This window comes from Scyliorhinus torazame, chromosome 3 (assembly GCF_047496885.1).
Source record: "Scyliorhinus torazame isolate Kashiwa2021f chromosome 3, sScyTor2.1, whole genome shotgun sequence".
Lineage (NCBI taxonomy): Eukaryota > Metazoa > Chordata > Chondrichthyes > Carcharhiniformes > Scyliorhinidae > Scyliorhinus > Scyliorhinus torazame.
This window is the reverse complement of record NC_092709.1, coordinates 188,234,669-188,247,089: the sequence shown is the minus strand read 5'-3', so window position 1 is coordinate 188,247,089 and position 12,421 is coordinate 188,234,669. Positions and strand designations below refer to the sequence as shown.

The 12,421-nt window shown below is 44.3% G+C and overlaps 1 protein-coding gene across 7 annotated transcripts in view; it reads left to right on the top strand.

Annotated features, from left to right (window-relative positions):
* rbm47 (RNA binding motif protein 47) overlaps positions 1-12,421 on the top strand; it is a 367,449-nt gene that overhangs the window by 219,868 nt on the left and 135,160 nt on the right. The gene's annotated exons all lie outside the window — the stretch shown is intronic.

Genomic DNA, 12,421 nt, shown 5'->3' with positions numbered 1-12,421 from the left:
ACCTCACCCAAGTGGCACTTCTCAATCTCTGAGCTTCATTAGTGGGTCGGCGTGTTATTTGACCGTGAGGCATTATGGGCAAGCCAAACCCATTCCCAGCCAATTGTCTACACTTTGTGCTTTTTCCATCACATACATGTGTAGCAGTAAAGCTCAGAATTCCTCTGTGTTTTTCCCTCACAATTTGGGGGACGGGGGGACACACAAAGACCAAATGTAGCGCACTGGCTGCATTGGAACTTGTAACGTTTTGGTCTGTTTCGCTTCAAATTACATTGGCTGATGCCTTTAGTCACTCATGTCTTGGAAGAAATAGTTAAATAGTTATTAAAATATATGGTGGTAAGTACTGGAAATAGGAAGTATTGTATAGTGGTGGTTAATATAACCAGAAACTAAGGTTGATACCAGGAAGAGGAGACCAGAGATTCTCTTGTAATTAACATATATTCATTGAAAAGCTCGCAATATGAAAGTTATTGCACATTGAATACCTGAAGAACCCTGCAGCCTTCCCACGACACCAATTATTTGAAAACCAAATAAACTAGGCCCATTATGTCCACAATAAATATCACATTAAAAAAAAATACAAATGGAAACATGACGGTGACTATAAGCCAACTATTTTAGCCAGTGTTCAGATTGCAAATAATCTGCAAACCACTTGAGATTTAATGTTCACAATCATCTGATATCATCAGTGAGCTAACTGCCAAATAATCACCATAAGTAATTGTACGTTTTTATTTTTCCATTGTTTTGAAGTCATGACAATGATCCCTCTGTCATTCATTGTTTCAACTCAAAGGTCCTCACAAATTTAAGGGATTGGTTTACTCGATTGTGGCAGAGAGATTTGTTGTCACTAGAGTTAGGAATGAGAAGATTAATCAAGCAGATTAATCATGCCCCTCCCACCCCCAAGGAAGCTGAAATTCATTGTCTAGTCTCTACATATGAAGACGACCGGCCATTTGGGTAAGGTACATAAAGAGGTGTCCAGAAATCTTCCTAAAACTTAATTTGATGTAATTCTGCCCTTCCCCCGCTGCCCCCCCCCCCCCCCCCCCCCCGCCCCCTCCCCGCCCCCTCAAATTTCTTTCTTCCTCTTTGGAAGATCCAGGATCTGCTGGGATTGTGGTTTTGTGCGTGCCACAAGTCCTGCAGCTCATATCTTCATGCTTGTGCTGAGAAAATAAGCTTTAAGCGACGTGTAAACCATTTTCTGTATAGGTATCATCGAGTACTGTAGTCAGTTTCTTAATAAATTTTAAAATGTTGAATATTTAAAAGCTTTGAAAAGGTGTCTGGTAGCATCCCTGCATCTAAAAGCTGCTTTATTTTGAAAGCCTCCTCTAAGGCCCACAAATGGGTGCAATTAACCGAAATTCACAACAGTGATTAATTCAATATCCAGTTTTGTGTACAAAGCCAGTTTCCACTACACAGTGTTTTAAAACTAACTAGTTATGGAAACTCCATTTATCTAGGAAATGTTTATGCTTGAAATTCCTCGATCTTTTGCATTGGTTTGACTGGTTTTGAGGAATTGCACTGAAAACTCTTGTACAACCGAGTGGAAATTCCAGACCATTCAATTTCAGCAGAGTGGAGGTGATAGGCCTACTTTTGGTACTGTACCCAATTGGTACTGTACCCAAACTCTTTATTTTTTAGTGCCAACCTGTACTGTAAATATGCAAATTCTGCATCAGAGATGTATGACTTAAATCTAACCCCACACGGAATCCGCATTATCATGGACTGTTTTCCAGTTTATTTAATCTTTTGACGAAAGTGTTGCAAAGTTCTGCCGAGCCCACCAAAAATATATTTAGCAAGCCTCCTGCGTATCTATCTGACCTTACATTCTACATTGTATGTCCTGACAAGTTCTTTTCCTGTTGTTTTCCTGATCCCTGCAGTCACCAGAACCAACAGCGCTGCCTTATATCACTGTAATGAAACTCTGTAAAGCGGTATGAATTGAACAGCTGCAGTGGGTGTGTGCAACTGCTACCCTGATATATCCATCAATGGAGAAAAAAATTGGGTATAGAACTTAATCATTTTACTTGCGAGCGCTTATTGCTTGAGACAATACAGTAAAGTCTTACACCAAGGGTGGTGTGTCACCTGTTCATTGTTAAACCCTTGTGTTAACAAGCTTTGGCTTACAGAGATAGGGGATGAATACAACTGAAGTATATTCAAGGCTTTCGCTAGGGAAGTGAAGGTCAGCTGTTGAAAGAACATTTATGCAATTAACAGTTCTGCAGAACCATTGTTCTGTACGTTTTAAACAAGAGTTGAGACCATGATTCAGCTACTATACAATGAAATGCCTAGAATTTCCTTTATTGAGACCATGTGTATGTAGTCTTCTAATAACAGTGAAACTGTCCACATTTCCAAGCATCTTTCTGAAGTAGACTTTTGTCAATGAAATGTAAAAAGAAGAGTAGCTCCCATTGCCATCAAATACAAAGGGTGTGAAAATAACTGCATGTAACATCAGTCAAATGCATACTGTTCAATATAATCAGCTTAATTGCCACTGTAAAGTCAAATAGTGCATAACTTCGTTGGGACAGCTCCCTGACACAGTCCCACTGTGAGGACAATTTTGCAGTGGTGGAGTCAGATGCAGAAGGACTGACTGCTCCAAGGGGCTGATTTGCAACCTTAAAGAACAAATAAAAGGCAATTTTATGGAGTCACTGGTATTTTGCCAACAGCAGGATGCACCCCTTCACCACCCCTTCCCCATGGATGGGAAGGCTGCCAAATTAAAGATGGTCACCTCCTTGAGCCTGTGGATCCAGGGCCCAAATAGAGGGCAGGGAAAGCAGCCTCAATGGCTCCAATCACCATGGTTGGCCCTTCCAACCCTTGACCGTTGAATTTTTTTTTACCTTCCCTGGCCAACCTTCCGAACTCTCCAGCCTGCCTGAGCAATGCTGACCTCTCCCAATGGCGCTGCTGAGGTTTCAGAGCTGCCAGTCTTCTGATTGGACTGGCAACATCAGGCGCCATCCTTAATTACGCAGCAGGTCCTCAGGCAGCCAATTAGGAGGCCATGTGTAATAAAATTGCTGAGCGGGTCCCACTGTTCGTCGGTGTGGGCTCCGGATCCACAGTAAGCATTGATGTCAGTGTCCCAAAATCCATCATAAAATTCAGGATTCTCTGGTCCTGTTTCTCAGGGACACGCCATTTGCCGGTGGCGGGATTCTCTCTTCTCACCGCTTATCAATGGGATTTCTCATTGAAGCTACCGCACGCCACCGGGAAACCTGCTGGCGGGGGTGCGCTGCCAGCGGTAAAAGAGAATTCCAATGGCCGGGGAATTCCACCAATGTCTCTTAACATTACTTCTCAACCTTTGCAGCCAAAATTGGCTTTCCGTTTTGAAATCTGCAAGCTCAGAGCCAAAATGTCAATTTTAATTAATAATATGCAGATGTATTTGTGACCTTTGAATCTACAGCCACGTGTAGGTATTTCCTTTCACACCTGAATATGTTCCATCCCATGTTGCGATGGAGCAGTCTAATGCACCCCCTTTTCTTGATGTGCCAGTTGAGTTAATGGATTCTCCACTACTCCCCACCTTCACTGGTCTATATAGCCTAACTTCACTGGTCTATATACCTGATGGAATTTGTATAGTTCCACGTGCTATAAGATGGGCTTCATCAGAATTGTTTCTCACTTTGTAAAAGTGATGCAGAAATAGACCCATCAAAGCTATCCTGATAGTGAGTCAATGGCTATCCTGATCGAATAATTGTTCGCAGTGTATCACGCAAACTTGGGCCAAATGGGCCAAAGGCTGTAATTTTCAGACTTGTTTGATCCAGCTCAACTTACCCTGGAAAGGCAAAGTTTCTCAAAATTTGAACAATAGGCTAAGCTAGTTGTTTCATGTTTCTACTGTGCCGTGACTACACAATTGGTGGTTTCCACTGACAGGATTCTGTTGTCAGCCTAAACAAACCTTTTGCTGTCAGCCTGAATGGACGTTGTGCTACATGAACCAGTTTTAAGATAATCTGTTGAGCACAGAACGCTTAGTTGAAGTTACATTCATTCATATGCAAGGATCCGTTCTCTGTATTTACAGGAATTTGGTCAAGCCGTGTGCCTTTTTTAAATTACTCGGGAGTTTGGGGAGCCATTATTTTTCCGTTGCTTTCTTCATCCATGGCAATACCTTGACCAATCAGAGTTTCTCTTCATCCAATCAGCACCCTTTCTCCTGTCCTTTCAATTGTTGCGATTATTTGAAATTTGGCATTCTTGCATTTGTCCTAATGAGAGCAAGATGAAAAACATCAGCAGCCTGTCTCTCTATCCAGCAATATTCAAAATGTTAAAATAGTAAACAAGAAATAAAGAGGTAGCATTTGGTGAATTGCAGAACCTTCGGTTTACACATTGTTGCCTGAAGTACTTTCTTACATTCCAACTCCCTTTCTTCTCTAATTTATTTTTTGCCTTCTTCATTCTTCTTAATTTTTCCTCCTGTTCCATTTCGGGATCTTTCTGCATTCCTTAATTTCCTATTTCCAAATGTGATTAATATTTTTTCAGATATACACTTTATTTTGAGTGCTCAAGTATAATCTCCTGGCCATGACTGTCTCCAAACTGGGCCTCGCTGTTGGCTAAACAGCAACAGTCAAATGGGACCAATATGGATCAGCTGATGTAATGCAATCTACTTCACACAAACAATGAAAAGAAAGGAAAGGATAACTTGCCGGTGGAATCAGAGTCACTAAATGGCTTCAAGAAGGAGATAGATATGTTTCTGATAAAAAGCGGGTTAAAAGGATATGGGGAACAGGTGGGGAGATGGATTTGAGACCAGGAAGAGATCACCCATGGTCTGATTGAATGGCAGAGCAGACTCGAAGGGCTAAATTGCCCACTTCTGCTCCTAATTCGTATGTTCCTATATTTCTAGATTCTGCAAGATACTGATACTGTCTTTCTATGAGAGAATTTCCTATATGCTGCCTGAGCCCATTCACATTTTTACTATTAGAGCCAGTGAACTCTTCTTAAAACTGGAGATTCACTCAGGTTAGATTTTAACTTTTGGTGGGATTTGAAATGGGTGGCAGCACATCAGTAATTTAATGGAAAGGAAAACCAGGTGGCTAATCCCACTTCCAATTGCATTTCCTCATTGCCAAATGGTAAAATCACCTGAACCTTATCAAAAAGTACCCGAGTCTGTGAATGTAAACAGTTCACATCAGTGGCATTTGCTATTGTATTACCATTTTGTATTTATCCTGAGCAAAGGTTTTAATTTTCGGATGCTTGAACTGTGGAGCTAGTCATCCCGGGACTCATTTAAAATTAGAATAGCCAGATGTTTGCCCCACAAGGGTTTTCCAATGCAGATTCAAGATAGCAGCAGCAAGGCAGATTCAGGGATGGGCGTGCTGCTCATTTTCACTGTGCCCAAATGGCAACAAGAGCCTGGATTATTTTTGCGGGATACAAAAGGGTTTTCCTACTCTCCCTGACTGCTCAAAAATAATTGAGCCTTACTTTTCTGGTCCGTATTGACTGCACTGCTGGATAAAACTGGGCAGGCCCTTTTCACCATTGTGACAGTCAGATTATCAGTTTAGATGGAGCAGGAAGTGTTGTGAAGGTATTTGAACGCCACTGGCATCCTGTTTACACCAGGTGGCCCAAGTTAAAACCTCCTCCCTAGAGTTGGCTGACTGCTCTGCCCAACATGGAAATAGCTCCTTGGACTGTGCCTGAAGTGTACAGCTATGTGATTTAAGACCGCTCAGCTTGGTTTTTACAATCATGACTTTGGGATAATTGAAGATGAGTGAATCTCAAAATCAGGGTTATCAAATCCGACCCTACATCCTATTCGGCGGTTCCATCTGAGAGTTCAGATTCCCTTTTTTTATTCATTCAGTGGATGTGGGCTTTGCTGGCTAGGCCATCATGTATTGCCCAACACTAATTGCCCTTGAGAAAGTGGTTCTGAGACGTCTTCTAGATGGTAATGGTCGTGAAATGTACTGTCCCAGGAGCCTTGGTGAGTTCCTGCAGTGCACCTTGTAGATGGTGCACACTGCTGCTACTGTGCGTCAGTGGGGGAGGGAGTAAATGTTTGTGGAAGGGATGCCATTTAAGTGGGCTGCTTCATCCTCGATGGTGTCAAGTTTATTTAGAATTCCATGTCCACATGTTTTGGACGTGTCCAAAGCTTCGGGGATTTTGGCAGGGGTTTGCGGATGTCCAAGGTTTTAAAAACAAGGGTGGCACCGAGTCCAGAGGTGGCAATTTTCAGGATGTCGGAAGATCCGGGAATCCAGGAGGAGAGAGAGGCTGATGTTTTGGCCTTTGCTTCCCTGGTAACCCGGAGACGGATACTATTGGCATGGAGGGACTCAAAGCCCCCGAAATCGGAGACCTGGCTATCGGACATGGCTAGCTTTCTCTGTATGGAGAAAATTAAGTTTGCCATGAGAGGTTCACTGTTCGGGTTCACCCGGAGGTGGCAACCGTTCGTCGACTTCCTTGCGGAAAATTAATCGTCAGCAGACGGGTGGGGGGGGGGGGGGGGGGGGGGGGCGCGGGGGCGGGCAGGGGGAGTAGTTTAGGTTAGAGTAGGGGAATAATAAGGGTGGGACCAGTACGAAAGGTAAACGGTTTTTGCACTATGTTTATGGTTTCATGTATATTGTCTATTTTGTTGCTGTTTCTATACCAAAAATATCTCGATAAAATGTTTATTAAAAAAAACGAATTGTTGGGGCTGCACTCATCCGGGCAAGTGGAGAGTATTCAATCAGGCTTTGGGGAGTCAGGAGGTGAGTTACTCACCACAGGATTCCTAGGCTTTGACCTGCCCTGGTGGCCACAGTATTTATATGGCTAGTCCAGTTCAGTTTCTGGTCAATGGTAACCCCCTGTATGTTGTTAGTGGGGATTCAGCAATAGTAATGCCATTGAATGTCATGGGGTGATAGTTAGATTCTCTCTTGTTGGAGATGGTCATTGCCTGCCATCTGTGTGGTGCAAATGTTACTTGCCACTTGTCAGCCCAATCCTGGGTATTGGCCAGGTCGTGCTGCATTTGGAGATGGACTGCTTCAATATCTGAGGAGTCGCTAATGATGCTGAACATTGTGCAGTCATCAGCGGGCATCCCCACTTCTGACCTTGTGATGGAGAGAAAGACATAAATCAAGCAGCTGAAGATGGTTGGTCCTAGCATACTACCCCGAGAAACCCATTGTTCTGAAATGCCTCACCTCCAACAATCACAATCATCTTTCTTTGTGCTAGGTATGAGTCCAACTAGCAGAGAGTTTTCTCCCAATTCCCAATTACTCCAGTTTTTGTAAGGCTCCTCGATACCACACTCAGTCAAATGCTGCCTTGATGTTACTGGCAGTCACTCTCACCTCACCTACGGAGTTCAGTTCTTTTGTCCGTGTTTGAACCAAAGCTGTAATGAGGTCAGGAGTTGAGTGACCCTGGCGGAACCCAAACTGAACATCAGTGAGCAGGTTTGTGCTGAGTAAGTGCCACTTGACAGCACTGTTGATGACCCCTTTCATCACTTTACTGACGATTAGAGTAAGCTGATTGGGTGATAATTGGCCAGATTAGATGTGTCCTGCTTTTTGTGTACAGGACATATCTGGACAAGTTTCAACATTGTTGGGTAGATGCCAGTTTTGTGGCTGTACTGGAACAGCATGGCTAGGTGCGTGGCAAGTTCTGGTGCACCAGTTTTCAGTACTATTGCCGGAATATTGTCAAAGTCCATAGCCTTTGCAGTAGCCAGTGCTTTCAGTCATTTCTTGATTTCACGTGGAGTGAATCGGTATTGGCTGAAGACTGACATTTATGATGCTGGGGATTTCTGGAGGAGACCAAGATGGATCATCCACTTGGTACTTTGAGCTGAAAATTGTTGTGGATGCTTCAGCCTTATTTTTTGCATAGATTTGCTGGGCTCCCCCATCATTGAGGGTTGGGATAGTTCTGGAGCCTCTTCCTTCAGTGAGTTGTTTAATTGTCCACCACCATTCACAACTGGATGTGGAAGAACTGCAGGACTTAGATTTGATCCATTTGTTGTGGAATTACTTAGGTCTGTTTATCACTTGCTGCTTATGTTGTCTGGCACACAAGTAGTCCTGTGTTGTAGCTCCACCAGGTTGGCATCTAATTTCTAGGTATGTCCGGTGCTGCTCCTGGAATGCCCTCCTGTACTTTTCATTGAAACAGGTTTGCTCCCCTGGCTTAGTAGAGTGGGGGATATGCCAGGGCATAAGGTTGCAGACAGTGATTGAGAACTCCCAAGACAACACCCTCCCCACAGTATACCATTGTGCTGCCACCTTTGCTGGGACTGTCCTGCCAGAGGGACAGGACCTACCCAGGGATGGCGATGATGGTGTCTAGGACATTGTTTGTAAGGTATGATTTGATGAGTGTGACTATTCTCAGGGATAGCTCTCCCAATTTTTGCACAAGCCCCAGATGTTAGTAAGGGTGACTTTACAGGGTCATCAGGGCTGAGTGTGCAGTTGTTGTTTCCGTTGCTTCGGTCGATGTTGGGTGAGCGACATTTCAGCGATTTGATATAGAATCATAGAATTTATAGTGCAGAAGGAGGTCATTCAGCCCATCGAGTCTGCATCGGACCTTGGAAAGAGCACCCTACCTAAGCCCATATCTCCACCCGATCCCCACACCGCCACCCTATCCCCATAACCCCACCTAACCGTTTTTGGACATAACTGAGTCATCCCAATAATTTAGTCTGTAACTATGCATAATTGCAAAGTTATATTTTCTAGAAAATGTATGAAATAAATACAGGAAATCCTGAAGTAACTAACATTGGGAGAGTTGGGCTGAGTGAAATGGGACTGATAATGCTGTGCTGATGGAAAAGATATCCTACTTGCCGTATCCTGACTCAAACCATTCACCTATCACTTCTCTGTTCACTAACCTACATTGGTTCCTGGTCCAGCAACACTTTGATTTTAAAAATTCTCGTTCTTGCTTTCAAATCCCTTCTCCATGGCCACGTACCTCCCCTTGTCTCTAAGTTCCACCAGCTGTACAACCCTCCGAGATCTCTGTGCTCTTCCAATTCTGGCCTCTTGTGGATCCCAGATTTCCATTGTTACACCATTGATGGTCATACCTTCAACTGACTAGGCCCCAAGCTCTGCAGTTCCTTTCCAAAGTCTCTTTGCCTCTCTCTCCTCTAATGTGCTCCTTAAAACCTACATCTTTGGTTGGGTTTTTGACTAACAAACTGAACTCAATTTGAATGGCTTGGTATTGTTTTCATGATTGTTCCAGCGAAGTGCCTTGGAATATTTTTATTACCTCAAGGATAATTTATAATTGCAAGTAGTAGTGAACTCATAAACGTGTTCTGTGCAAATGTGTTTACAATTTCACTGCACCTTGCATGCAGAGGAAAACTTCGTCCACATGATTTTTATGTCAATGTACTTTGACATGGATTGTGGAAGCCCTCCCATGATGCAAGTTATTCAGTGATAACCCACCTTTATCTCCACTGTAGTTAGTTATTACCTTCCCAATCACTGAAAAGGTCACTAACTCCAACATACGTTAAATGATAAAAACAACAGTCTGTTGGTTTTTCTGTGACCTATCTTACAGGAAAGTCTGGTAAACTACTGTTTGTTACAAATTGAAGAATACAAATAAGAAATGCAAAATTGAATGCTTGTGAAAACAAATTAAATGAATACTGGAGAGATTCAACTAGGCATCAGATTACAATGGAGAAAGTTTAATTTTAAATGTCACCTTTTCCATTTATTAATATTTACTATATTAATTATTCTGACACCGCTCCTGATTTTTCTTTTTCTCTCTGCTGACACAGCCTGGCAATTTTTCCCCCATTTCTATTTTCAGGCTTCTATTTTCCTTTCCATTACTTCACCTGGTGGTTAATTTTCTATCGCTCATTTCTCTTCCTTATTACTTCTTCTCTTCATTATTCAAGGGACCACCAGTGATAAAGTTCAGATGAAAGTCTTTGTTCTATCATTCCAATAGAATTTTTCCATTCGGTCAATATCCTGACACAGTTCTTGTACCAGTACAGTGTGCATCTTCTTTACACTCTCCAATAAAAAATATTCCCACAAGTTAGAAAATGTCAGAATGTATGCAACAACTATTACTGGGAGGAAATCTCTAGCAGGTGGTGAGAGAGGATATTTTGTTTGTCTCCTTTAGAGTGCACCATTATTGGACATTCTAGTAATGCTCCAGTGTGTACTAATTACTGCGATGAGTTCCAGTTTTGATATTAAGTATGTGCAGGCTGGTAAGTTGGTTCATGAGAAAATAGCCAGCGCTCCAGGTCAAACCATAGGTTAAATTGAAATCCCTGAAGTGTTCAGTGAGTTTATTCAGTAATCGAGCAACCGCCAGTATTCTCTTGTGAATTATCCTGAGAATTTTTTAAAAATATCTTTCGTGGGATGAGTGTCACTGGCAAGACCAGAATTGTTTACCATTTTGGTCATTGTCGTGAAGGTAATTGGTGCCTGTGGGACTGCACCTGAGCAAGGCATTGACATTTTGAGGAAGGGAAAACAGGAAAGGACTCTGGGAGGACAATTAATTATTTTAAATGTGTGGTGAAGTGATCGCAGCGGTGTTACAGTACATGTTCACAGTACCTTTAGGGCATGATTCAGCGGCCTCGTCACGCCTGACCTCTTGTCGGGAGGAGGCGGTTGAATCTCGCGAGATATGCGACACTCGAACGTCTTGTGAGATTCAATGGAATCTCGTGAGGCGTCGCGATCTGGATCTCCCTCATGCTGGGCAAGATCCAGATCTGCATATTTAAATGAGCCTCCTCGCCGAGGCCAAAAGAAATGGCAAATGCTGTTGAACGCAGCGCCGAGAAACACTCCGCTAAACGTACCGTTCAGCGGGCTTTAACTCAAGTTCATTGAATCGACCCTTAGTGTTTAAAGTTTTATCTGCATATGTTTCAATTAAATAATCTCTCAAATTAAATAAAACTCTTACTGGAAATGGTTTACCTGTATAGGTGGCTTAAACTATGCAGCTCCTTTCCAGCACATATAGGTTACATAGAGACTGAAAGTCCTTCGCACCTCCAACAGACTCTGTTGCTACTTCCACTTTCAACGAGAAGGGTTGGAATAATAATAACAATGATCTTTATTAGTGTCACAAGTAGGCTTACATTAACACTGCAATGAAGTTACTGTGAAAATCCCTTAGTCGCCACATTCCAGCGCCTGTTCGGGTACACTGGGAATTCAGAATGTCCAATTCACCTAACAGTACGTCTTTCATGACGAGGAAACCGGAGCACCCGGAGGAAACCCACGCAGACACAGGGAGACAGTGCAGACTCCGCACAGACAGTGACCCAAGCCGGGAATCAAACCCAAGTCCCTGGCGCTGTGAAGCAACAGTGCTAACACTGTGCTACCGTGCTGCCTGAAATTAGACCTAACCCTGGATCTCAGTCCAATGTCAATGTTTCCCAGCCTTGTACTGGACGGAGCTTCCAACCACCTATTCTAAAGGAAGAGGCACCAGAAGGGAAGATGGCAGGGACTCAGGAGGATTTAAACTCATTTTGAGTGGTAACTCAGGAGCCTGCTTTACAGGAGGGTTTATAACCAAGGTCATACATTTTCCTGTGAAAATATAGATATGGGTAAAAACATGAGAAAGGCAAATAAAAAGCTATAATAATAAAAGAAAATGCTGGAAATATCCAGCAGTCTGGCAGCATTGGCGCGTTTCGTCGACCCCCCACCGGGTCGGAGTATCGCCGGGGGCTGGCGTGAATCCCGCCCCCGCCGTGTCCTGAATTCTCCGCCACCAGAGATTCACCGGGGGCGGGAATTGCGCCGCTCCGGTCGGTGGAAATCGCTCCGGGCGGCTGGCCCACCACCCTCGGCGATTCTCCGGTCCGCGATGGGCCGCAGTCCCGCCGCTGTCAACCCACGCCACCCAGCGTGGATTGAACCACCTTTCGAACGGCGGGACAAGGCGGCGCGGCGGGCTCCAGGGTCCTGGGGGGGACGCGGGGCGATCTGGCCCCGGGGGGTGCCCCCACGGTGGCCTGGCCCGCGATCGGGGCCCACCGATCCGCGGGCGGGCCTGTGCCGTGGGGGCACTCTTTTCCTTCCGCCTTCACCATGGTCTTCACTATGGCGGAGGCGGAAGAGACCCCATCCACTGCGCATGCGCGGGGATGCCGTGAGCGGCCGCTGACGCTCCCGTGCATGCATCGCACGGCAAAGTCATTTCCGCGCCAGCTGGGGGGGCGCCAAAGGCCTTTCCCGCCAGCTGGCGTGGCGGA